General features: G+C 39.0%; 1 long non-coding RNA gene and 1 pseudogene across 1 annotated transcript; both read right to left on the minus strand.

The window, feature by feature from the left end:
- Positions 1–1,421: 1,421 nt before the first annotated feature.
- LOC117420437 (fibrinogen beta chain-like) lies at positions 1,422–7,519 on the minus strand (annotated as a pseudogene).
- A 117-nt stretch (positions 7,520–7,636) lies between these two features.
- On the minus strand, positions 7,637–10,157 carry LOC131696743 (uncharacterized). The gene is made up of 3 exons (XR_009330552.1): positions 9,860–10,157; positions 8,893–9,085; positions 7,637–7,901 (listed from the first exon to the last, which is right to left on the minus strand). It is a non-coding gene; the product is annotated as an uncharacterized LOC131696743 (long non-coding RNA).
- Positions 10,158–10,445: the final 288 nt, after the last annotated feature.

Consider the following 10,445-nt stretch of genomic DNA (forward strand, 5'->3'; position numbering starts at 1 on the left):
TTTGCTTGTATTGGCTTTATTATCCATACATTCCATAGTTACTGAAGCAGTCACACCACTGGATGGATATTGCTACCAGCATTTAACAGAAACTGAAGCATAGCGGGGTTTTTTTGTTTGTTTTTTTGAAAATTATGAACCCAGGCCCCAGGCAAAACACAACTTCCTTTAGAGTTTGTTCCTTATTCTGCACACGTTTGAAGCTAAGAGGACCCAAGCACAAGGAGGTCAAGTAGCATTCCCCCCCTTGCTTGATACAGTGAGTCTGTGGCTGACCCTTAGTATTTCTGAGACTAAAATCATAATGAATGTCCAGATTTACAAAAAAAAAAGTTTGCCTCTGGTATTATTCATCAGTGTAGAGAGTATACTGTATTATTATCATTTATTTCTTGACAGACGCCCTTATCCAGGGCGACTTACAATTGTGACAAGATATCACATTATTTTTTACATACAATTACCCATTTATACAGTTGGGTTTTTACTGGAGCAATCTAGGTAAAGTAACTTGCTCAAGGGTACTGCAGCAGTGTCCCCCAGCTGGGATTGAACCCACGACCCTCCGGTCAAGAGTCCAGAGCCCTAACCACTATTCCACACTACTGCCCACTGTGCATGTGCAACAGGTTGCACTTCTCACAGTAGCCTCATTTTGGTCTTTGAGTGAGACCATTCTTGCTCTTACTGCTTAAGAGCTTTGAGAAGTACCAGGAGTTTTACCTTTGATGTAATTTCCAGCATCACTTGCCCATTCCCCGTTGTGGAGTGGCAACATGGCCTTTGCTTGAGAGACATTTCGCTGTATTTGGTTTATCACTCACTTAAACTAAGCTTGCACTGCCCTGTTTTTGCTATATTCGAAGAAACCCAGCTGAGAAACACCACAATGGCATATGTAATAAAATTTCCCCCTACCTTTGTCTATGGACACATCTGTGACAAATAGGGGGTTTAGTTTAATTATATAACCATTACATTCACATCTCATGCTGTTTTGCAACATCAATCAATCAATATTTATTTTATACAGTGCCTTCATCGTGGACCACCATCACAAAAGCGCTTTACAAGATAGCGAGGAACAATGCACAATATACCGAGCATCAAAAGAAACTTATCACTATTCTAACACATTTATTTTTGAAAAAAATAAGGTATATAAATGATGGACATTGATGAAATGTTTTTGGGTTCTTTTTAATCACTCGATCATTCATCTTGTCCATGACACGCTTGAGCGATTATGACTGAAGCATATGCACTTAATCACCTACTTAGTGAGACAGTTGATTGGACACTGGATATGGAGTGATTTCAGCTGCTGAATTGCAATCTTGAATAAAAGCAATAAAGAAAATCACAGAAAAAAAAAAAATATGCCACGTCTGTCAAGAGAGCAGCGCCTTCGTATGTTGGAGGCTGGACTAGGGCAGCGTACTGTGGCTCGCTGTCTTGGGTCCTCACAGCCAGCGCAGTGTTAAAGTCATGTGATCGCTCTGCTGGCAGATGTAAAGTGTGTTCAGTATTAATAAAATTACAATATGTCGAATCCGCTGCCAAAGAATACGTTTTGCAAAGTATAAAGAACAGAAAAGGCAGCTACAGGAGTTTTGAGGTGCCAGAATGTTTTTTTTTTCTTTTGTAGAAACGTTTTCATACTAACTTTTGTACTTGATAACATTCATTTAAAAATTGATGCCAATACATTTTTGTGACTAATTAGCTATTAACATTTAAAATATTTAGTACTTTGATGATTGTTTCAATATTAACAAAATCAAGTTATTAATCAAACTGATAAATCTTGTTCCCTTTCACTTGAAAGAGGACCACCAAAGACATTACATATGGGATATGCCTACCCATTGGGTAGGTATTGCTGAGCTCTCTATACCAGAGCTGCTGGTAGGCCCCTTCCTGGGATGATGCACTCAGTCCTGCCCACCGAGGGGATAAAACTATCATCCAAAGTAAACCATGTCTCTTTTTCCTTCTCAAGACAGTACGGTAAGACCTCTGTGTTGAGCTGAGCGTGTTGATAGAAAAGAGCTTCTCGAGTCGAATCGAGTCGATTGTATTTCTCTTGCATTCATGCTGAAAGCTGGCTCGCCACTTTCCCGGAATCAACGACTTTGAAAAAGACCAAGCCTTTTTGCCTTTCTGTCTTTCAGCAGCCTCCTCGCTTGCATGGTAGACTGCTCTCTGTATCTGTCTGTTGTGTGTGAGCGACTGCCTGTGCAGTCATCCATGAGTGGTTGTCTATTCTTTCTGAGAGTACACAGTTCCTCCACAGGGCTAGGCCTTGCCGTATCCCCGCTGTTGAGTGACTCTTCCAGTCGCGATCTCCTCCAGTTGCTAGGCCTTGCCACCTCCCCGCTGTCAAGTAGACCCTGCCGGCTGCGTAGGCCTGCCCACCTCGGTGAGTCAGGCCTTGTAAACAAACAGTGTGCTCTCCCCTATACTATCTTTCTACTGTGTTTTTGCTGTCTGCCCACTGCGGCTTCGGCCTTGTGTCCCCCTGGTATATACTACGCGCTGACCAGGCGTGTGTGACCGCACGGTTAGGGTAGGCACACTTGCGTAGCGGCCCAGTATTGCAGTGATAGTTGTATTCATATATATCACTGCAACACAGCAAAAGGAAATGAATGCAGCTCTTGTAAACACTGCAGGGTGCTCTGTAACACAGGGTACCCTGTACAATTGCTTACCCATGTTTACCCTTGCTCATTTCCATTAAAACCAGCAACTAATTATACCTAACACTTGTGTTTGTTGACATTTCTGTGGTGTAATACAAAATGTTTTTAAGTGCGGTCTTAGGAACATGAGTACACAGTCCTGCTGAACCTGTGGTTGAGACTCCAAACTGATGGGTTTTAAAGGTGTGATATATTAAATACATTTAAAGTGTTGGGGGTTTCTTCAGTTATCAGTAAAATATGAATTGTGTATCTGAACTGAATATATTTCTAAATTATACTAAAAGAAACTTAAATTCAATGACAAACGTTTTGATGAGAAGTCTTTTTCAGTGTCTTAAAAAAAATGTTAATACTGTGTATTATACAGCAAATGCTGTCATTATGAGCCAATAAATATATATGTTTTTAATTCAGAGGTATAATAAACTGTACTAAAAATGACTCCAATTAAAAGTACTTTTTTGTCTTCCATGTTGCAGTTTGTAAAAGAGCAAGAGAACAGCCACCAGCTGAACCAAGTTCTGGACCTAAAACTGGTTATCAGAGGCCTAAAACCGGTTATCAGAGGCCTAAAACTGGATGTTACATAAAAAAAAAAGAATTTCCTGCATGCTCTGATGATGACTGGGTAAAGATCATACCTTTATATTGAGATTCCAGAGACAGATGCTGTGGGTTTAAGCGCTGGGGTGTGCATTTATTCAACAAAAATAAATGAAAAAACCCTGCTCACAAAGCAAAAAAAAAAGGTTCAACAAAAACAAGTCATGAACACTAAATAAAACAATACTTATGTCAGGCTGGGCATTCGCCTTTACTGATCCATACTACCATAAAACAAATCACACAGTGTTGACCGACCGACCGACCAACCCTCCCACATTCTCACATATTTTGGCAGGGATAGGAATTAACCCCATCTCTGCCAACCACCACCACCAACACACAAACCAAACATTATTTACAAGCAGGGCTCTGCCCTGCCACATATTTACACACAGGACTCTGCCTTGCCACAAAGCAAAATGCATAATATGATGTACAAATAACATATTTCTGAATTACTTTATGCCAATGTGAGATGTATTCGTGATATAACTCAGGAATCCACATATAACAAATTATCTTTAAGAAAAATCTAAAAACAGGAATACACACTTCAAATGCTCATGTTTTACTACAGGTGGAGGTACCTTACTGTGCATAAGTAGTTTGGTACATAAGCTAATTTCCCATGTCATGGAATTTATGTAGTGCTACATAATAAACAACCCAGAATACAAAGCATTACCATTTGGTGGTTGACTGGGTAGGGAAGGTAAGGTTAACTACCAAGGTAACGCACATTAAACAGTTTTTTTTTTATTATATATATATATATATATATATATATATATATATATATATATATATATATATAATTATTATTTAAAGGCACTACTATTATTGATTAGTGAGTTGTTATTTTAAACTTTATAAAATCTCTAATTTACAGATTTAGATAACTATTTTGCTTTTCCTCTGTTTGTTTTTTTTTGGGGGGGGGGGGGGGGGGGGGGATTTTACGGTAAACTACTGTGTGGTGGTGTCCTGCCCTGCATTGCTTTGATAGGTGAAAGTTATTTGGCTGAATTTTAGATATAATGTGTGACAAATGGTCAGGCTTTAAGGCAAAGAGAAGATATCAGAAAAGTGGGAAGGCTGATATCTTGTCTTTGCAGCCAAACTGAAGAGTGCATTTGTCATGGTAAATGACGTGGTGTATAGAGGAACTTCAATTCCCATGACCACAATGGGTTCTGAAATCAGGTGACCTGGTTTGTGCAGGATTTATGGGATATAAAAAGGGTAGCTGTAGATAGAGTAAGGGGTGAGTGGCTGTAAGAGCGACTGGTGGTGTAGCAGCGCGGTTGCAGCAAAGCTCACTCAGTTGCTGGTCTGACTCTCGTGGAGTGGATATCCCCTTGTATCCTGCAGTACCCTACACCACATTTTATATGCACAGCAACTGTTTCTAATAGTAATAAACATTGAGCTTATTGGCACAGCGAATTAATGGAGGATATGATAATATTAAAACTGTGAAAATAATTGTGCTTGTTTTTTTCAAAGAACATGTGTTGCTTTAGTAAAAAAAATACCTTGGTTATTCAGTCAAAAAGTGCCAAATTAAGTGGAAACTGCTATCTAAATTGAGTTCACTAAATGAATTAAATTTAAGAGCCAGATTCAAACCCTAGCGTCAGAAAAGTGGAAAGCAAATTCCTCAACCCAGAAAGAGACACAGAAAACAGAAAGAAAAAGTAACTGTGTTAAAGATAGACAGAGATAAACTGACTGACTTTTCATGCACTCACCATCTGTCATTGTCTCTGTCATACGTGCAGAACATCATGCCGTTGTGGATGGTCATAGTCCTGTTTTCCCCATATAGCTGCTGAGCTCCTTCCAGAAGGCAGTTGCCAGCATTGCCTTTGTAGTTTGCCGACCGCCAGTGTGTACTTGGTGGCTTCGTTCTGCAGTGTAAACTGGCTGTAGTGAGCAAGTACCTTGTTTCCATTCCAGTCTTCCATCTCGATTAGAAGTTAGATTGGTCCCATTTTTGTAAGTTGGTTGATCTTATCATTTCCTAGCCAGTACTCCCCTAGCAACCAGAGATAATGAGTTAGCACAGTAGAACTGGCTTCACTTGCAATGTAGCCTTGGTCCTGATATATCAATTGCTTTATTGAAGTGGTTAGACAAAAATAACTCCTCTATTGTAACATATTATACAATTTACACTATTTAGGGTATCCCCTGACCAAAGCAACCATGAAAACCTTCTGTAGAACCGATTGATGTCATGATCCACATTATGAATCCTGTTCTCAATTTTAAACACACTATAATAGACATTGATTTAATTTGATACACTGGGTTATGTATTTTACATTCTATTATAAGCTGATTTAATTTATTATTGTGTTAGAAAGTTTGAATGTGAATACTCTAAATTACTTCAAATGCTAGTAACTTCTCACCTGGGGCATTGCAGAAACCTTTGCCATTATCCAGTGCAATACTTTCAAACCTGTTCCTGTAGCTGCCCCATCTTCTGCCAAAGTCAACACTGCCATACTGCCTGGTCTGAATCAATGTCCATCCTGCAGAACACAATAATCAAATTCAATATTAGATGACACCTTTTACAGATACTGGCTAGATCAGTGCACTGGACCAGGAGCTGCAATAGGAATAACAATCCCTTTTCAATGCCCACATACCTCCGCCTTGGCCTGTCATGTCACAGTATACTTTGTAGGGTTTAAAGAAGGAATCAGGCTGGATCAGGTACATCTCTGATGAATCACCACCCTTTCTGAATATGTCTTCACATTCTGCAATATAAGAACATACAAATTTATACTGAGTAATGTAGTATCTTAGCAGGGATTATTATTATTATTATTATTATTATTATTATTATTATTATTATTATTATGATGCATTGTTCTGGGAAACCTGTAAAGTTATTCAAGTCTATTATGTCTCAGCCTCAATTTACTAAAAGATGCGTGTAAAGCCTTAGTAACTCTTTGCATACTCATTACACAAGGGAACCAGTACCTTTTCCAGACACCACTGGGATGCTGCAGGATGTGGTGCAGGGGCTGGCACAGAATGCTTTCTGTTTAGTAATGGCCTCCTCTAGCTTCTGTATTTTGGAGCGCAAGTTGTCTAGACGGACGCTAGATGGAATGGTTGCATCTAAGTTTTCTTTCAGATGAGCATGCGGCTCCTCCAATTCAGTGGTATATTCCCCCACTACACTGCAGTTATCTGGAATGTTACAATAACGTTTACAAGTACAAGGAAAAAAATGGGACTTTAAAAAAAAATCCTACAACAGGTAACTTATTAAAGACGACAAATGGAGGAAAGGAAAGGGGAGAAACACTTCCAGCACTGCAGTGTGTGCATAGCATGCAAATCTCTGTTATTGCCAAAAAAAAAAAGATTGTAAAAGAATGTTTCCTGTAAACTATAAAGCTGTAAAACAAATGATATAATCCAGAAAATCTTCACCTTAATGTAGAATACACAAAGTAGGCCTTGTATTTTACTGTATGAAACACATTTGCATCATAATAAATGTGTATTTGTTTTTTAAAAGTAATCAATTTTTAGCAGAGAAATGTTTATTCTCAGTTTCTATTGGATAAATTGATCATATTTCACATGTGGGCTGTAAACACTTTGGCTGAACCCAATACATATGGGTAGGAGAAACCCAGGGTGATAAACACCTTTTGACCATGTGTCTAAATGGCAGGATTAAACATATATTCAAATTTTTGGGTAGAGGCAAGCGAGAACCCTTTTGTCTGCCTAGTATTTTGCAGTCATTATTGATCAAAGATTTAGGTGTGTACAGCTATGGCCAAAAACTTAGCATCACCTAGAATTTTAGGACTGAGACATAATTTATATAAAAATATCTATCTATCTATCTATCTATCTATCTATCTATCTATCTATGAACATAATGTAATCAAATAAACTACATAATGATATTGCCAAAGTCTACTGGAAGCCATAATAGAACTTCAGTATTTCATGTTCGATTTCAAAATTTCACATTTTTCAATTGTTGTCAGTTTTTCATTAAGTATGGAAAACTACAAACTGGTATTGAATTCAATATTAAGAAGGCTTCATTTGACTTTATGAAGCACAATTAGTTAATTCTTGGGTGATGCAAAAGTTTTGGCCATAGCTTTAGCTTGTGTACTCCACACACACACACACACACACACACAGGTCCTCATATTTTTATGTAGGAACAATATTAGGACCTGTGGCAAAGTGGTGAGTGGATACAGGTGAGTGCAGTGCAGGTACAAATCACACAGACAATTACGAACAGGTGCAAGTGTGTTTATTGATAAATTACTACAATGTGCAGAGCCTTACGGCAAACACCTGTAAATAATAATGATGGAAGTGATTACAGCGGCGTGTATCACTTCGGTTTGTAAAATCCCACGGGTTTGACCTGCAACCAAAAAGTCCAGTTTTATCACCCACACAAAACACAAAGCCACAGACACAGATCCTACGGTGCGTGAATTAAGTGCTTGTGGAAGGTGAAGTGCTGGTGTCCGGGTTTAATGCTGGCCTGCGTCTGCAGCTCTGGATCGTGCTAGTAATCTAGTCAACAAACGAAACAAACAAACAATGTTTACAAGGCAGACACAGAACACTCACAATCTCTTTAAATGCAGGGACTCCTTTTAGGTTGTTTCCAAACCATTCACAAAAGGAAAAGATCACTTACGCTATGTCCCCTATTTATATCCTCGCTCATGACCCCTAGGTTAACGAGTGCATCCGCTCCTCCAATCCTCGGATGCCACGCCGTTTACCATCTGGGTCATTGAGTTTGGATACCGTAGCTCCACCCCTTTCCTAAATGACCGACTTCCACCTACCCTACGGAATAAATTGTCGTGCTATTTAGTTAAGGGTACTCTGTTCCTTTTACACAGTGCCCTCACAGGTCGAGAGGGAGATCTAACACAAAGAATCATTTGATCTCTGTCACAGACCTAAGACTGAGTGGCAATAAAGGAGTGTTTTTCATCCAACATAAAAGTTGATTATTCCCTGTGACTATTCAGCATGTACAGTAGTCTCCCTGCTTTATGTTCATAATGTTTCCCCCTTGGTAATCAGCTGTAATCAGAATTACATCTTACTATATTGTAATATCTCTGTCACATTCTACATGTTCAAGTATGTCTCCTATACAGGAAGATATGGGATCTACTGGTATGTAGTGAAGGAAAATAAGATTTTACTGTGTTGTCAGCTTTATGGCCTTCATGGGGAAGATTAACATTTGAATGCACACATTTGTAGACAATATACAGTACTATATGAATATTGCTACATAACATTTCATGAGTAATGCTATCCAGAAATTACCATTTTGCAAGACAATACTATATCTGCTTGATACCAATACTGTACTTATGTCCAATATGCTACAGCATAAGAGTTTAATGGAACTGCACACAAATGAAACATATACATAATTTTATATTACACTAGTTCTTATCTTTGATAGAAAGTGCTGTGTAACAAAAAATATTTTGTTTGGGTTTTGGTTCCAGAAGATAAAAAACATATACTGAATTACCATGACTTCCCATGACTTCATCAGGCTGGACGTTTTTCTGGGTTATCTGTGCGGATCGGGGTGGAGTGGTGGGTCGGGCCCTGTAGGTGCTGCCACCGCTGATTGGAGGAGGTGCTGCTTGCGAAACTATTGGCCCTTCTCTTCCTTTTACCAATGGTCAGTGTCCTCAAGCATCTACTGAGGGTCCAGTGTCCTGAAACACAAAACACAACTCAGTTCATTGCACCTGGACTCAATCATAAGATATCCATGAATCCAAAACCAACTCTGTTATAAAGCCCCATCAATCTCCCATTATTGTTTATATTTTGGCTAACAACATGAACTGAATTTAATGTGGTGAAAATGCAACACATCTCTTTTATGAAGGCTAAACTTGACATACAGGTTTTTTTGTGAAAATGTATAAAATTATGAATCTCATACCTTTCCAGTTTCATCAACCTAAATGAATTAGGTTGGTATTATTGGTATTAATATAAAGATGATGGTATTAATAAAAGGTAAGGCCAACATTAAGCAATGGTCCACATTAGATGCGTTTATATTCAACTAACTTAGTTTATATTGTGTAAATTAACACTGCTTCCTTTGCAGGCATTGACGTGTACTGTAGCTACAAAACTGACTTGCAGTGGCATAACTCACAGCCATACAGATGCTGTGTATGACCGACCGAACTCTAAACTCACCAGAAGATCGTGACAAGAGTTCTTACACACAGTTCTGATCAGCCAACGGTAGCTAGCGCTATACTTGGCTTGACTAAGCCATCTTGCCAGTTAGCTGAAAGTGGCGCCACTACACTGGTCTCTCATTCCGTTAAAGTTATCTGCTATAGTTAGCTCAAGTTACTGTAAACTTAGCTATGTTGCACAAAAAAAAAATACAAAAAATCATGGTCATTTATCGAATTCATAATCCCAGTATACAGTCTAGATGGTAGAAATGTAATGATAAATTTTACCTTGCATCATGCGTGTCTATTGTCGCTGAAGAGGGTGTTGATGATGAGGAGGCTGCAGACGCGGGTGTTGAAGATACATAGAACGACGTCACCGGCTACATTCATGATACTTTCTCGCGCTCTTCGTGTTTATTCCCTTCAGTATGACTGACTATCACCGCTTCACCCATGTTTGCTATGTCAAATGATCGTACACACAACTTACACATATCTCTCTTATCAGTTTTGGGGTCTGGGTCAAGCCCGTTCTTATATTTTGGGCTGGCAAGCCAGCTCTCAGAAAACTCGCAACGTCCCATTTTTGTTTGCGGTGCCTCTGTAGGCCGTTTGAGTGGCGGGCTTACGTAGACACGTCTGTCGAATGCGCGCTTGAAGTATAGATGCGCCCTGACCAATGACAATGTCAAAGTAACACAAACATAACGTAGCAACGTATATCTGTGTAAATATGCTGGTAAAGTGATTCCGTCAATCTCCTAGCAACGGCTAGCATTTAGCTAACAGCTGCTGCTTTGGAGACAAACGTTTGTTAATTTGTCAAATTTTTTTGTCAAATAAATACCGAGGCTAAGATTAGCGGGGGTTA

This window comes from Acipenser ruthenus, chromosome 1 (genome assembly GCF_902713425.1).
Source record: "Acipenser ruthenus chromosome 1, fAciRut3.2 maternal haplotype, whole genome shotgun sequence".
Taxonomy (NCBI): Eukaryota; Metazoa; Chordata; class Actinopteri; order Acipenseriformes; family Acipenseridae; genus Acipenser; species Acipenser ruthenus.